Raw genomic sequence first — 17490 nt, forward strand, 5'->3', positions numbered from 1 at the left:
AGGATTGACATAAGAGAATCTGCTCTGTCGATGGAACATATGCTTGAATACACAAAGGAAAAAAATTCGATTCAAAATCAACACCGTATAGTGTCAACATGAGCACGGGCGAGCTCATTAGTAGTATTTTTTTTTTTTTTTGACCACGACTGTTGCCATTTTCGAATCTAACCACGAATCGTGTCAATATCAGCACATGCGTTCTCAATTTTTAATATTTCAATCACAATCGTACTCACTTCGACCACAGTACGTTGTCAATTCTCGAAACCGTTGACACCATCTCGTTGTCAAATTGACAACAGCGTGCTCATTTCGATCACAAACGGTGTTGATACACTATCGATATTTCAAGATATTCGAATCCACTTATAAATTGAGGAAGGGTGTATTAAACTCAGTGAATATTTATTTCTTTATTTAAAACTAGCAAAGTGCCCGCTACTTCGTATGCGGACAAGGGTATAAAAACAAATAACAATATATAATATGAAAATGGCGAATTTTAATCAATATTTATTTTAGTACTGTTCGTCCCTTTTTAGTTCGATTTTCAAAAAGATCTGCCTTATCTCACCTTTACACAATAACAGCGAGACAAACGTTGCAGTACTCACTCTAACTCCAAAACATACAGATTCCAGCACAGTCCCTACACCCAACAAATTGAGTACACTTATAGCACGTTTTTCGACGATATGTCTCAATCCTACACTAACTTGAATACAAAATAAAAACAGTAATCGTAATTCTAAATCTAAAGATTCCAGGTGTATCCGTTCATCCAACTCCAAACTGTATCATTTCGTACTCTTCGTACCCATAAGTAAGGTTTTCGAAAACTACCTAAATTCTTCACTAAACAGTAATCTTAATTCCACATTTCAGGACTTCAGCTCTACAAATCCAAATTGTACCAAATTTAGTACCAGTTAGTACTTTTCGTACCCATAAGTACAAATTTTCAAAACTATCTCAGTGCTATGTTCAAACAATAACCTTAATTCCAAATTTCAGGATTCCAGATATATCCGATCACTCAAATCCAAATTTGGTACCATTTAGTACTATTCGTATCCAAAGTACGAATTTCTAAACCTACCTCGATCAACACTCCAACATAAATTTTAATTCCCAATTTCACGATTCCAAATGTATCGTATCAATGAAATCCAAATTGTACTATATTTAGAACCATTTAGTACTTATCCTACCCATAACTAAAAATTTCCACAACATTATCAATGCTACACCCCAACAGTACTCCTTATTTCAAATCTCGGGATTTCAGCTATATCCGTTCACCCAAATCCAAATTGTACCTTAGTATTATTCGTACCCATGAGTACGAATTTTTACAATTACCTCAATCCTACACGCCAACAGTAATCTTAATTCCAAATTTCCGGATTACAGCTGCATCCAATCACCGCAATCCAAATTGTACCAAATTTGGTACCATTTAGTAACTTTCATATCCAACGTACGAATTTCCAAACCTACTTCTATCAACACTCTAACAGTAATCGTAATTCCGAATTTCAGGATTCCAAATGTATCCGATCACACAAATTAAAATTGTACCAAATTTGGTACCATTTAGTACTTTTCGTACCCATAACTACATATTTCAAAAACTTCATCAATTCTACACACCAACAGTAATCCTTATTCCGAATCTCGGGATTCCAGCTATATCCGTTCACCCAATTCCAAATTGTAGCAGACTTGGTACCATTTAGTACTATTCGTATCCAAAGTACGAATTTCCAAACCTACCTCTATCGACATTCCAACATCAATTTATATTCCGAATCTCACGATTCCAAATGTATCATATCACTGAAATCCAAATTGTACCAAATTTAGTACCATTTAGTACCATTTAGTACTTTTCCCACTGATAACTAAAACTTTCCAAAACTTTATCAATCCTACACTTCAACAGTACTCCTTATTCCAAAACTCGGGATTCCAGCTATATCCGTTCACTCAAATCCAAATTGTACCAAATTTTGTACTATACGTAACCATGAGTACGAATTTCCACAACTACCTCAATCCTACACGTCAACAGTAATCTTAATTCTAAATTTCAGGATTACAGCTGCATCCGATCACCCAAATACAAATTGTACCCAATTTGGTACCATATAGTACTTTTCGTAGCCATAAGTAAACATTTTCACAAGTACCCCAATCCCACACTCCAATAGTAATCATAATTTCAAATTTCATTATTCCTGCTCTATCCGATAACTTAAATTCATATTGTACCAAATTTGGTACCATTTAGTACTTTTCGAACCCAAAAGTACGAATTTACAAAATACCTCTATCCTACACTCCGACAGTAATCCTAATTCTAAATTTCAGGATTCCAGGTCCATCCGTTCCCCCAAATCCAAATTGTACCTTATTTGGTACTATTTAGTACCTTCCGTACCCATATGTACGAATTTCGTAAACTACCTCCATATCTCAAACTCCAACAGTAATAGTAATTCCAAATTTCAGAATTCCAACTTTATCGGTTCGCCCAAATTCACATATTACCAAATTTAGTACTATTGGTACACATGAGTACACATTTTCAAACCACCTCCTTATATCAACTCATCTTCTAAACCTTGATTTTCATTCCAAATTTCAAGATTTTAGCTCTATCCGTTCACGTAATACCAAATGGTACTAAATTTAGTAACTTTTAGTACTTTTCGTACACTTATAGTTCGAATTTCCAAAAACCCTTTGGTACACCTTTCTAACTCTCCATCAGTGAACCTCATTCAAAGCTCTTCGCGTTTGCCTAATACTAAGGGTACCATATTTAGTACCTCTTAGTACTTTTCGTACTGTTCTAGTTCGAATTTCCAAAAACCGAGCCTTATCTGACCTATTCGGACCATGAGTGACCCTCACCCCAAATTTCAAGATTCTAGCTCCAGCCGTTTAGCCTGGGCGTTGATTATCAGTCAGTCAGTGAGTCAGTGAGTCATCATTACTGAACTCTTTTATAAGTATAGATAAAGAATCATCGCTATAGGAAATTCTTCTAGAAAATATGAAAAATCTTCCACGTCCCTTAAAGAAATAACCCAGCATAATAAATTTCATTTGGTTAAGGAAAAGGTAGTACTTCCACTGCTACCTTATGAAGAAGTCCGCCGATAGCCATGACACTTCTTATAATGTGTTACTGACTAGACAGTTACTGCTGGCGTAGTAACTGCTGTGTTATCCCAGCAATAACACTGCGATGGATGATCATTGATCAACCACCTCGGCACTCTCGTAAGGACTTCGGATGCTATTTTGTACATGTCAATTCCTTCCACTGTGTCCGAACTTTTATTGAAAAAACGGCTAAAAAAATTCCCTGTAGCCAATGCTAAATCTTGCTTTACTAACTATGTATTTACTACATTGTTAATAAATAAATAATAAATAAAATTCCCATGCCTTTATCAATACAAACAGTTCAGTACAGCCCCGGAAAAAAAGTAATGAATTTCACATTTATTTTAGAGAGCAGATGTAAACACATTTTTTACCAAAAAAAAATATTGCCATTTTTGTATTTTGGCCAATGGCAACGTCAACTGTGCATTGTCTATAAAATCGTGCATGAACAATGAAACCCCGAACTTCCCTCTATAAATTTTTTGTAGAGAATATTCAGATCGAAGATAACTCTAACATGGATATGAAGCCCATTTAAAGTACAGAATACTTTTGGTCGATGTTGTCCCACATCCAACTACCGAAAACGTACATGAAAGAATTATAAAATCATTTATTTTGCCCAAATCCCAGCAAATACATATAAATACACCATTTTCAGATGTAATTCAAAAAATTTCAGCTATATTTCGTAACATTTCATTTGCAATTCGTATTATTATATTTGGAATTCGAATTATTCCATTTGTAATTCGACTTATATTATTATTATATAATTCATTTAACTGGACCAATGGATTAAAATGTTTATATGAAATAATTTTATTTTGAATAAAATCATTGAATATTGTAAAAATAAACGTTGAAACTATTTTTATTTTCAAACAAATCCCAATGGAATAACATGAGTTGAATGAAAATGTTAAAAAAAAAAATAAATAAAAATCAAGTAAAATCGGGCTATAGTCGGTAGGGGCCCGACCACTTCCCCTGGACACTAGTTTTCAGCGGAAAATATTTATATAACTAGCAGACCCCGGTCCGCGTTGCTGGCCCGTCGTAATGAATTTTAATGACAACTTTTTATGGACTTTATGCTTGACAATTCAAAAATAGGTATTTTCTACACCACTTCTTCGGTCCATTGTAAAATCGAGGAGAATTTAAAATGTATCAATAGATTTTGTCTGTATTCTTTCTTTTGCTTACGGACTTTGTTGGATTTTTCTCCCATTGATGCTGTTTTGGATTTATTATCGCCCATGTCCACTGTCTTTATTCTAAAAGAAATGGTTAAGTCGAAGTCTCCTGCTTATTGTGACTTATGTATATGTTTTGGTTTTTCATTGCTGATGGACCGTTGATCCTCACTATTTAAGGAAATTTGTAAATATGTTCTTTTTCTTGATCGGGGGCCAACCATCGTTGTTTCGAAAATTAATTTGTAAGCCGATTTACTCATAAGTTTAGCAAATATAACGATTATAAAACAATATGCGCCCGAAATTCGTCTACAAATATACAGCATTTTGGACCACGGGACATTCTTCAACATTTTCTGAAAATTCTATGAAACTGGCTTCAGTAGTTTTGGAAAAATAATCAGTTTCAAGATATAATATATTTAAAAAAGTGGGCCGGTATTTTGACTCCAAATATGTACCTAGGGCACAGAGAACCCCATTGCCTCCCAAAATGTATGCTAAAACCGATATAATCATAAGTTTGGCTTAGACATATAGCGTTTAAAAGAAAGACGTGGGGAAAGTACCCCACCTCCTCCGAAATTTATAAAATATACATAACGACGGCAAACATTGAGCTTTTGCTGCAAATTTGGAAATATAACATATTTAAAAACCAGTAAGGAAAAGATCGTAGTCGGGCGGGGCCGACTGTATGAAACCCTACAACACTGTGAATATGAAAAAAATATATATTAGATATATATCAATTTGAACTGATTTCTATATAATATGGTACACTTATTACTAGACAAAATTCCGTCATATAATTCAAATTTCATCAAAATTGGACAGATTGGGCGAAAATATATATGCTAGCTATATCCAAAACTTAACCGATTTCGATATAATTTGGCACAATTATTTCTAGACCGAATTCAGTCACAACTTCCGTACCTTCGGACGTACATATATAGCGTGTTTGGTGGAGCAAATACCTCAAATCGGCTGAAAATATATATGGAAGCTATATCCAAATCTTAGCCGATTTCGATGTAATTTGGCACATTTATTTTTAGACCAAATTCAGTCACACATTCTATATTTCATCGAAATCAAACATAAATAGCATGTCTGGTGCAGCAAATACGTGAAATCGGGCGAAAATATATATGGGAGCTATATTCAAATCTTAACCAATTTCGATATAATTTGACACACTTATTTCCAGACCGAATTCAGTCACACCTTCCAAATTTCATCAACATTGGGCGTATATAGCGTGTTTGGTGCAGCAAATACATCAAATCGGCCGAAAATATATATGGGAGCTATATCCGAATCTGAACCTATTTTCACCAAAAGCAATAGCGTTCCTCCTATGGCTAAGAAAATTATACTCTCTAATTTTCAGCTGAATCGGACAAAAAATGCTACCTGTAGTTTGCGTACAAAAATACATGTACAGACGGACGGACATGCATAAATCGACTCAGAAAATCACAAAAGGAACTATGGGTCTATTTCGTTTCCTCTACATACAAATGCACAAAGACGTAGTACTACAGTGTTGTGTAGGGTATAAAAATGCATGCTCCGGTCTTTAGGCCCCAATGAAGTACCTAGATTGTAGATTAATCCGTACATTTTTAAACCGATACATGCGTAATTTTTGCAAATGTAGCTTACCCCGCTCGCCTGGTCTTCAATAAAATATGTAGCCTGTTTTCGGGGGCCATCCCTGTACATTCCCTGACAATTTCAGAAAAATCGTTTCAGTAGTTTTTGAAGAAAAAAATTAAATTGAAAAAAGTGGGAGTGTTAAAATGTTCTTCCATAAAAACCTAAGTTGAGTTATGACGGCATTTTATTTTTATTTATAAAGATATGGCGTTTTTTTAATATGGCAAAGGGAAGTACCCCTCCCTCTTCGAAATTCAAGAACATATGCATCCTTTTTTCATCGGGGGCAACCCTGTATATTCCCTGAAAATGTCAGGAAAATAGGTTCAGTAGTTTTGTAGATGTAAAATATTTTAAAAAGTGATCCAGGTCAAACCTTTTGGTCCTAAAAAAGTAGGCAAGGGCAGACCCACAACCATAATTGTCTTGCAAATTAATTTCACAAACCGACACATTCGTAATTATTGTAAATATAGCCTTTTTTAAAATAGGGTATAGGGGAAGTACCCCGTCCCCTCCGAAACTAAATTTGTAGCCTATTTTCACCTGGGCTTTTGTAAAATTCCTGACAATTTCGGGAAAATCAGGTCAGTAGAGTCTGTAGACAATATTAAAATAGAAAATTTAAACAGTGGGCTTACAAATTGTCTTGGTCAGATTTTCTTTGCACAAAAATCTAAGTTGGATTATGGCGAACATTTCAAAAAAAGAATTATCCAAATCGATCCAGCCGTTCTCAACTGATGTCATTACCAACGAACGACATTTGATTTTTATTTATATAGATTATTTTTTATTTTAGAGGTGTTGCAACCAGATACGAGTTTTTCTATTATTCTTTGGTTATTAAATTAGCGTTAACTTTAGTTCGAAATAAATAACAAATGCACATTAGTTATTAAGAAAAATCCAATTTTCCTTAATTTAAAAAAGTGTATTTCTGCTCACGTTTTGTCTGCGAATATTCCATTCATCAAATTAATCACAACACTATTTACAACTTTATTTTCTACTATAAAAACACCCCAGATAGTTTAGATGCCATCAGTGTTGCCTTAAACATGAAACTACTACCTCTAGGATTTGTCGCATTAGCCTTATTCTTAGGTTATGCAAGTGCCGAACCATGTGTAAGTTAAAACATATATTATAATCATGTGTATACAAATGTATACAAATTTTCAATTTTTTTCTGTAGGGTCCTGGTTGGCCAACAGGCGGAGGAGGTGATAAATAGGTAAGTTAATAAATGGTCTTATATATTGTCAGAGTTAAAAAAAATAATTTTTCACTAAATATGTACATACACATGTTAATATTTTTCTTTCTTTAGGTTTAAAATCGCATATCTTATCCTTTTAACTGGACCAATGGAGTAAAATGTTTATATGAAATAATTTTATTATGAATAAAATCATTGAATATTGTAAAAATAAACTTTGAAACTATTTTTATTTTCAAGCAAATCCCTATGGAATGACATGAGTTGAATGAAAATGTTGAGAAAAAAACAAATTCTTAAGGTCAAAACCTATAACTCTGCGTGTTGCGTGTGCGTTTTAGAAAACAAAATACATGTATTTCAATTTGAAATTTTATATAAAAATCGGATCTTGTCAAAAAAAGAAGAAAAAAAAATTGGAGAAAAACTAATAGTTTAAATATGTAATATGATCGAGTTACGAAACACGGGCATGTACCCATGAAATAAACATTAGTATGTTTCTTGTGTCTATTCTCGAAAAACCTATTTATATTCCAACTTACAACATTATAGTTAGTTATGGGGGATTACTCAGAAAGAAAAGGATCTATTTTATAACTTCACAGTTTATTGCAGTGTAATAACGATGGCATCAAGAGGTAAATGAAGATATACATCATAAGGATTGTCTTCTCAATCGTATGGAGTATCCTATATTTTAACCAATCCAGCCCACAAAAATAGAAGAAATATCTTAAATTGTCTGACGTAAATGCGTAACTCTACTACCAATGAATTATTTGGGTTGGGGTATCTTCACCGATTTTACACCCATCTTCTACTTTTGCGACCTCTTTATGTGTAATTTTGAATAAATGGTGGGGTGGTATGCGACATATTTCATAAAGGGATGTTCACTTTGTCAAATGATGTTCGAATAAACCTAATAAAATCTAATGCAAAAATTCCGACATTTTTCACAAAAAAAGACTCATGTGTTCCGAATCCCAGCAAAATAAATTGGAAGTAGTGCAATGTAGACTGCTTCTATCACGGCATGTTTTGATGCCGTTCAAACGGAGTCGTGAAAAAGGCACTCCAATCCTCACATTTTAACCGCATTTGGATGCAATCCAAAGAATCACATCCATTTGTCACATTTTAACAACATCCGGATGCACTTCAATGGAGTCGTGAAAAATGCACTCCAATTCCTCACAATTTAACAGCATCCGGATGCAGTCCAAACGGAGTCGTGAAAAAGGCACTCCGTTCGCTACATTTTATTAGCAGTTGTTAGAGATCCCTATATGTACATAAATCAGATTGTACATCTCTACAGGCAGCGGCTTTCATTTTCCAAAAAGAGATAAGCATGTTAACATGTCCAAACATTTGTTAATACAAACTAAATAATATTTAAATAATATTTAATTTGTGAACATTTTTCCGGCAACTCACCAGAAGAAAATTTCCGAATGGAGTGCTGTTGGAGTACGTGTCGAAATCTTAACTGGTGATGGGAAGACAACCCATTTAGCAAATGAAGCAAAAACAGTTCAGCTTGGAACAAATGCAAGCGGAGGAAACACGCATGTTTGCGATTGAATTCAATGGAGAATTTTCATAATTGTTAATGTTAATGTAATAAAGTTGTTAATATTTTTGTTTTGCACAAATAATAAATGCATTTTATTTGTTCTGGCATATTTTGTAATGGCTTGCACACTTTCCGCAGAATGCCTGTACCAAACACGTGCTTTGGACTGCCTCCTATTCTACCCCAAAGGGTTAGTTAAAATGCAATGCCAAAGGGTCAGTTAAAATGCAGTGCCAGAGGGTCAGTTAAAATGCAGTGCAAAAGGGTTAGTTAAAATGCAATGCCAAAGGGTCAGTTAAAATGCAGTGCCAAAGGGTTAGTTAAAATGCAGTGCTTTGGAGTGCATCTTTCAGTAGTCACGCTCTTGTAAAAATCATCAGTGAAAATGCATAATTTGATGCACATCCAGATCACTTGTACATATCATTTAACTGCATCTTTGGAGGCAAACATTTTGCTGGGATGTGATATATACCCAGCAAAAAGTTTGCCTCCAAAGAGGCAGTTAAATCATATGTACAAGTGATTCGGAAGTGCATCAAATTATGCATTTTCACTCATGATTTTTACAAGAGCGTGACTACTGAAAGATGCACTCCATTGCACTGCATTTTAACTGACCCTTTGGCACTGCATTTTAACTGACCCTCTGGCACTGCATTTTAACTAACCCTTTGGGGGTAGAATAGGATGCAGTCCAAAGCACGTGTTTTGTTACATTCTGCGGAATGTATGCAAGTCATTACAAAATATCCCAGAACAAATAAAATGCATTTATTATTTGTGTAAAACAAAAATATTAAGAACTTTATTACATTAACACAAATTATGAAAATTCTCCATTGAATTCAATTGCAACCATGCGTGCTTCTCTCCTTTTAATCCAAGCTAAACTGTACACTGTACAACACAAAAAATAATTACAATATAATTCGGCCAGATTATGAAAGAGGACCCAAAAAAAGAAGACACGTGTATCGGCGTTTTGAAAGTTTACGTCGAGAAGTAACCTAAATAGGCGTGGCAAGTTTCGCCCATTTCTACAGGTTTTGAAATATTCGACAACAGATTCCTTGGAATCCTTGCATTTTAGGTGTAAAGTGTCTTTGGCAATATTACTGGAAACAATGCGGGGTATCTTTTTATGAAAAAAATAACCCTCATACGAGTAACTAAAGGGGTCTTTTTGGTCCATTTTTTCAATAACGTTTAAAAAGTCCTTTAAAATGAGATCCCATCAGATCAAAATATTCTACAAAATTATTTGTCATAAAATTTTACTATAGGTCCCCGAATACACCGAAACTCTAAATCGTACCTAAACGCCAGGAATCTGCCAAAAGTAAAACCACGTTTTAGGGTTAATGTTGTGCTTTATCTGAGTTTATTAAGTTTTGTCCCACAAAACTTCATTCTAGATAGAAGGCGTCAAAGACAACAATATTCTCCATCAAATTTCCATATAACTCACCGAATAAATGAAATATGTATTTACAATATATATCAAGAAAATATATACATCAAGTTTGCCAACAAAACACCCAAATATTTTTTGAATAAATTAGTTTTGTTCTTTTTTCGGGTTGATGCATGAAAGTAACATGAAATTTAGTTTTAGACGAAAGTTGTTAAAAGAAGAAATATTCTACACAAAATTTCACTATAAGTTCCAGAACAAACTATATATCTAAGTAAAACACTTTGTTAAGAAAATGGCATTAAAAAATTAGATATTATAGGTAGAAATTATTTGTTAAACTTTTAGACTCTTAATTAAAATTTATTCCATACTGAGTCAAAATCTCCTAAAATACTTCAGTTTTTGGGGATTGTTTCAAAAGAAGAAATATTCCAAATCAAATTTCATTGTGAGTCTCTGTACAAAAGAAATTTATAGCTATAATATTTAACATCTCCCGAAGCTTTCCCTTTTAAATACGATTTAGGACCATATTCTACCGTTTTTATTCACATTTTCGTTATCTGCGGTCACAAAATATATTTTATTGATGTTTTTTCATAATAAATTCTTTTAGAAGATTATGTGTGCTCGATCCAAAACTGCTTTTGAAATACCTATGGTGAATATATATAGGGAAAATATTGACAACCCAGATCGGACTTTGCCAAATTACGTATTTTAGTACTGTAAACTAAACTAAAGTCATCAGGATAAGTCGTTGGTTCCTGATATTGTATGTGAAAATACGGGGATAGTCTACGGCTATTGTCCAGTGAATATATATCTGACATATGAGTCCTAACATCCATGGCATGGTCCTAAATACTATAATGATGACAGCTACTCCTGCTCTGATTAAGTTGACTGAATTAACCCTAGAAACTGACATACATGTATGTATAATGAACGATCATAAGAAATTCAGTTAAGATATGGCTAGTTACTTCGATTTCAAATGTTACTTCGAAATAAAATGAAAAAGGCCTGGCTCGGATGTCCAATGGAGGGTTAATTTTATTTATTTAATTGAAGAACTTATATAAAGCTCAATGAAATTTATTTCTTTATTATAAAATAAAGCATCATCTCTGAGAAACTGGATTATATAGTTATTGCGTCTTCTAGATCTGATATAGTTAGACTACATGAAGATAAAACAATTTTTCTTTTTTTTTTGTTAAATTTATTTCTAAATTTTTCAATGCCGTTTTTATACCCTCCACTATAATATGGAGGGTATAATGAAATTTTTCATTCCGTTTGTAACACATCGAAATATTCATCGAAGACCCCATAAAGTATATATATTCTTGATTAGGAGGGTTGGCGTTTTTTATTTGGGATGACGACGTCTATTTTGGGTTTTAAAATAGTCAGGCTTAATCCCATAGTTGGAGTTGCTATTCATTTTTGGATCCACAGCATGTGTCATTTATACCAATTCTTTGACATGTCATTTTCACCAATGCTTTTTCATGTCATTTTCACCATAACTTTGAAATGACATTATCATTACGACGAGAGTTTTAACAACGTTGGTTGTGATTTCGAGTCTCCGATAAAATCAAGCCTACGGTAAATAATTAATCTTATATATTTAGAATAATGTGTATAAATAAAAACACAAAATTCATCTCTATTGGATCGATGGAATGGGTTAAAATTCTGATGAAAAGATCGGATCTTTCACGACTTCCTTTGCATTGGTTCAAATGCTAATGAAAAGATCGGATCTTTCACGACTTTGTTTGAACCAATGCAAAAGATGCTATGAAATCACGTCATCGCATGGAACCCTTCCTTCAAATTTTGCTGGGTAGATTATAAAGTTATGAGCATTTACAAGAAGTTAGAGTATTTCTCTGTATACTGTTTTTACAGAATAGGACTTTTTCAAGGCGCGATATTTCCATAGCCATTGGTCAAAAAAACAAATCTGAAAATATACTGAAATGTTTTGCTGATGATCAGCATCTCTACAGCAACATATAAAGGAAACCAAAAACCTCATTTTGAAAAAGTGTCCGATTTCACTCAGAAATCCCCGAATTTAACAAACAATTTTGTCAACCGGTTGAGAAAAGTTCCGCAGGGTTCTTACTTCCCCGTAACTTTGCTACCATGCTAAATATCATAGCAATAGAACTACACGCAGAGAATAAAATATGATTGATCCAACAATATTCGAAGAGCAAAATATGTATTGTAAAGATATTGTTAAATTCCAAATGTAGTATTGTGATTCCAACAATTGGGTTTTGCTAAATCCAAAAATAGTTTTTGTCAACTGGACAATAGTTCTCTCTTTTCTTCGACAATATTTTCTCTTCTCTCGCTATTCGATGCCGTGTTGAAAAAAAAAAACAATTATGGTGAGTTTTGTTTGTATGACATGATGCCTTTATCTTTGTTTTTTGTGTGTATGTATACCAACAATGAGACTCTTGTTTTTATTTGTTTCTGTTTTGTTTCATTCTTCTATCTTCATTGTGCTTTGAGGTTTGGTGTTATACCGGAGTTTGTTATGGTGTTTAATTATTCCTTATGTTGTGGTGGGTGCTTGTGGCTTTTTGTTTGTCTTTGTTGTCAGCCAATGCAGCAAACCATTATTGTGTTCATCAATGATTGCAATATTATACGCGACATTTATATCCAAGTTATGTGAAAAGTGTATATGAGAAGTATATACACTCAAATCAAAAATTTCTGGGCTGGTTTTCTGGGTTGACAATAGTTTTTGTAAACAAAATTAGATTATGATAGTTCCTACAATCGGTATTTTTAACGATTTTTACAACATTGCGGAAATTCGAAAGTTGTTTTTGTTTTCTATGTTTGGAACAAAAGATGGTATTTTTGGATTTGGATTACAATGTTTGAACAAAACAAGTACATTTTTGGAACCAAAACAGATATTTTTGTTCCAACAAAAGCGAAAAATATTTTTTCTCTGCGTGTATAACTGCAAGCTTCTGTATGGCTATTATATACCACATACAATACTAGTAGTGGCAGCCTTGTATATTTTAGCTATAGCTCAATAAGCCGACCACAAAAGTCAGCATAATTGGCATTATTAACATCATTGGAAAGCCCAATTGTTTCTCTGATGATTCCCTAATATACAGACTTAAAGTAACAAGTTTGTAATTTTCAAACAAAAGTTATGGTAAATTTCACCCGCTAAATATTAATTGATCATCATGCAGTAGGTTTCTTAGGTGCTACAAGCCTTAACCTCTTATGTAATTTCGTACTGATCGGACTATAATTATAATTTGTAGTGAATTAAGAAATTTAGGCCAAAATTTAGTTTCTTGTCCATTTAACCTGCTAAATATTTTACGATCATCACCGAAAAAAATACAGGTGTATATTCTGCATGGAACCCAAACTCTACTCTGAATTACATGACGATCTCTCAGGAATTGGAGCCTAAAATTAAATTACAATTTATAAACTGATCGTTTAAGTTTGTTGAGTTATGAAAAATATTATACCACTTAAGAGGTCTAGGAAAAATGTATGTATCACGGTGGTACATGAATTTTGGGCAAAACCTCTACCCATTTTTGTGTAGGCTATAATTATCAACCAGTTGTTTCTATGTGTGTTCAGAAGACAGGTCTAGACATGAATTATCTATATTAACATAATCTTATTACAGTTAATATTGAATGAGAAAGTTGTTATAATTATTTAGGGTTTCAAACAGATACACTTATTCTTTGGGTATTACATTAATATTAATTGTAGTTAGAGATAAATAATAAATTCACATTAGAAGTTAATAAGCTTAAATTGTCATTAATTTCAAAACTGTATTACTGTTCACGTTTGTCTGAGTATATTAATTCCATTCATCAAATTACTATTTTGAAGTTTGGTTTCTACTATAAAAGCACCCCAGATAATTTAGATGTCATCAGTGTTGCCTTAAACATGAAACTACTATCTCTTGGATTTGTCGCATTAGCCTTGTTCTTAGGTTATGCAAGTGCCGAACCATGTGTAAGTTAAAACATACATTATATTCATGTGTATGCAAATGTATATTTAATTTTCAATTTTTTTTTCTGTAGGGACCTGGTTGGCCAACAGGCGGAGGAGGTGATAAATAGGTAAGTTAAATAAAAAGTCTTAATTAAAAAGTAATTTTTCTCTTAATATATATGTTGATATTTTTCCTCCTTTAGGTTTCAAATCACGTATCTTATCGTCTTTAACTGACCCAATGGTGTGAATCGTTCATTATGAACGGTTCATATGAAATAATTTTTCTGTAAATAAAATCGTTGAATATTTCAAAAACTAATGTTTAAACTGTTTTTATTATAAACCACATTTTTAAGGATTGATCCAAACATATTTCTAACATATGTTTTTCTGCGTGTATGTACAAAATAGCATCAGAAGTCCTTACGAAAGTGCCGAGGTGGTAGATCTTCCATCGCAGTGTTATTGCTGGGATAACACAGCAGTTACTACGCCAGCAGTAACTGTCTAGTCAGTAACACATTATAAGGAGTGTCATGACTATCGGCGGACTTCTTCATAAGGTAGCAGTGGAGTACTACCGTTTTCTTAACCAAATCAAATTTATTATGCTGGGTTATTTTTTTAAGGGACGTGGAAGATTTTTCATATTTCCTATAGCGATAAGTCCCAATTTACATTAGGCGAGTTTACTTGCGGCAATTGTCAGTTTGTAGGTGAGAGAGGGTGCTGAGAGGCAAAGGGTTACCATATGCCTCACCTCTCTCTCCTACAAAATGACAATTGCCGCAAGTAAACTCGCCCAATGTAAATTGGGACTAATTCTATATTTTAAATAAAGAAATACATACGAGGGCAGTTCGGAAACTCCTTAGCCTAGCACAAAAAGCGCGGTATAAACAGGAAAAAGTTAAGTGTTTTGGAAACTTCCATCTCTGTTATGAACACATGTTAAATTGAAGGTGTTGAAAAAAGACGCATCCGCAATTTTTTTACAATGGAAAAATTAGAAATGCGTGCTGTCATTAAATATTTACATAAAAAAGGTTTATCGGGACAAGAAATTCATAATGATATGGTGAATGTGTTGGGGTTGCTGAATTTAAACGTGGTCGTAAAAGCATTGAAGATGAACCACGTGGTGGACGTCCAAAAACAGCAACAACAACAGAAATTGTAGCCAAAGTGCAATGATCGACGAATAAAAGTGCGTGAAATTGCCAACATCAAATGATCGAGTCCATTTAATTTTGCATGAAGAACTACAGATGAAAAAGCTTTCTGCAAGATGGGTGCCGCATTTGTAAACAGTCGATCAAAAACGCATAAGAATGAACATTTCTCAAGCTTGTTTGGATCGTTTTAAGCGAAATAAAATGGATTTTAAGCGTCGTTTCATAACTGTTGATGAGACATGGATCCACCACTATACTCCAGAGACAAAAGAACAATCCGAACAATGGACTGAAGCTGGAGGAAGTGCCCCAAAGAAGGCAAAAACAATTCAGTCGGCTAGTAAGGTTATGGCAACGGTTTTTTGGGACTTCAAAGATATTTTATTGATTGACTATCTGCAAAAGGGTAAAACAATAAATTCAGAGTAATATTGCAAACTTTTGGATGAATTAAATGTACAAATTCGAGAAAAACGTCCTGGCTTACAACACAAAAAAATAATTTTTCATCAAGACAACGCACCAGCGCACAAGAGTGTTTTAACAATGGCTAAAATCAACGAATTAAAGTACGAGTTGCTTGACCACCCACCTTATTCTCCTGATTTAGCTCCGAGTGACTTTTACTTGTTCCCAAATCTAAAAAAATTCCTTGCTGGCAAGCGTTTTACCTCAAATGAAGATGCAATTACAGTTGTAAACCACTATTTTGAAGACCTTGAGGAAAACTATTTTAATCAAGGGATAGAATTGCTAGAAAAGCGTTAGACTAAGTATATTGAAGTTTCACGAGATTATATTGAAAAATAAAAATATTTTTAAAAAACTAACTATTCTCTTTCATTGATAGGCTAAGAAGTTTCCGAACCGCCCTCGTATTCATTGAGTTTAATACACCCTTCCTCAATTTATAAGTGGATTCGAATATCTTAAAAGATCGGTAGAGTATCAACACCGTTTCTGATCAAATGAGCACGCCGTTGTCAGTTTGACAACGAGATGGTGTCAAAGGTTTCTTAAATCGGGCGGCACCTTTATGTGGGGCTATATCAAAACATGGACCAATGTTGATTTTTTTGGGGTAGAAGTTCAGTGACCATTGGGAAACTCAAACGCCAAATTATAGATAGCTCGGTGAAAACATGTAATTGAAATTGTCAAAATACCTAAGATAGGAAGAGCTAAACAAAATCATGGATCAAAAAATGTGGATAGAATCCCCAAAACGCCTAATATCGCAGGTACCTTTATATGGGGGCTTATACAAAAAACATAGAACTGTATTGACAATTTTCAGTGGAGAGGTGTCATGACCGCTAGGAAACATTTTTGGTGCGGGCGTCTTGTCATCACTGGGAACCTCAAATGTCAAATTATAGATAGTTAGGCCAAAAAATGTAGCTAAAACCCTCAAAATACCAAAAATCGGGAGGTACCGTTATATGGAGGCTATACTTAAACATGGACCTGTGTTGATGATTTTTGGTGGAGATGTTTTGTGACCACTGGCAATCTCAAATGTAAAATTGCAGGCAGTTCGGTCAAAAAATGTAGCTAAAATCCCCAAAATACCAATAATCGTGAGGTACCGTTATATGGGGCCTATACTAAAACATGAACCTATGTTGGCGGTTTTTGGTGGAGATGTTTTGCGACCACTGGTAAAATTAAATGTTAAATTACAGGCAGTTCGGTAAAAAATTGTACGTAAAATCCCCAAAATACCGAAAATCGGGAGGTACCTTTGAATGGGGGTTATACCAAAACATGGACCTATGTTGACGATTTTTGGTGGAGAAGTTTCATGACCGCTGAGAACTTCAAATGTCAAATATAAGCCTGTTGATTACCAGGGACCCTAGGTGTCAAATTATAGCAAATTCGGTTTGAAAATGTGGCTAAAAACGGCAAAATACCTGAAATCGGGCGGTACCGTTATATGGTGGCTATATCAAAACGTGGACCTATATAGCCCGTCATCGAACTTGACCTGCCTGCAAACT

At 33.9% G+C, this 17490-nt stretch overlaps 3 long non-coding RNA genes across 3 annotated transcripts; 2 read left to right on the plus strand and 1 right to left on the minus strand.

Annotated features, from left to right (window-relative positions):
* Nucleotides 1–6216: 6216 nt before the first annotated feature.
* Nucleotides 6217–6901, minus strand: LOC141402828 (uncharacterized). Its single transcript, XR_012412733.1, has 2 exons — nucleotides 6427–6901; nucleotides 6217–6353 (listed from the first exon to the last, which is right to left on the minus strand). It is a non-coding gene; the product is annotated as an uncharacterized lncRNA (long non-coding RNA).
* Nucleotides 6902–7052: 151 nt separating this feature from the next.
* On the plus strand, nucleotides 7053–7487 carry LOC141403513 (uncharacterized). The gene is made up of 3 exons (XR_012412827.1): nucleotides 7053–7180; nucleotides 7249–7287; nucleotides 7384–7487. It is a non-coding gene; the product is annotated as an uncharacterized lncRNA (long non-coding RNA).
* Nucleotides 7488–14196: 6709 nt separating this feature from the next.
* Nucleotides 14197–14631, plus strand: LOC141403512 (uncharacterized). The gene is made up of 3 exons (XR_012412826.1): nucleotides 14197–14327; nucleotides 14399–14437; nucleotides 14513–14631. It is a non-coding gene; the product is annotated as an uncharacterized lncRNA (long non-coding RNA).
* The last annotated feature ends 2859 nt before the right edge of the window (nucleotides 14632–17490 follow it).

Source organism: Musca autumnalis, unplaced genomic scaffold (assembly GCF_047663935.1).
Source record: "Musca autumnalis isolate F117 unplaced genomic scaffold, ASM4766393v1 scaffold_4, whole genome shotgun sequence".
NCBI lineage: Eukaryota > Metazoa > Arthropoda > Insecta > Diptera > Muscidae > Musca > Musca autumnalis.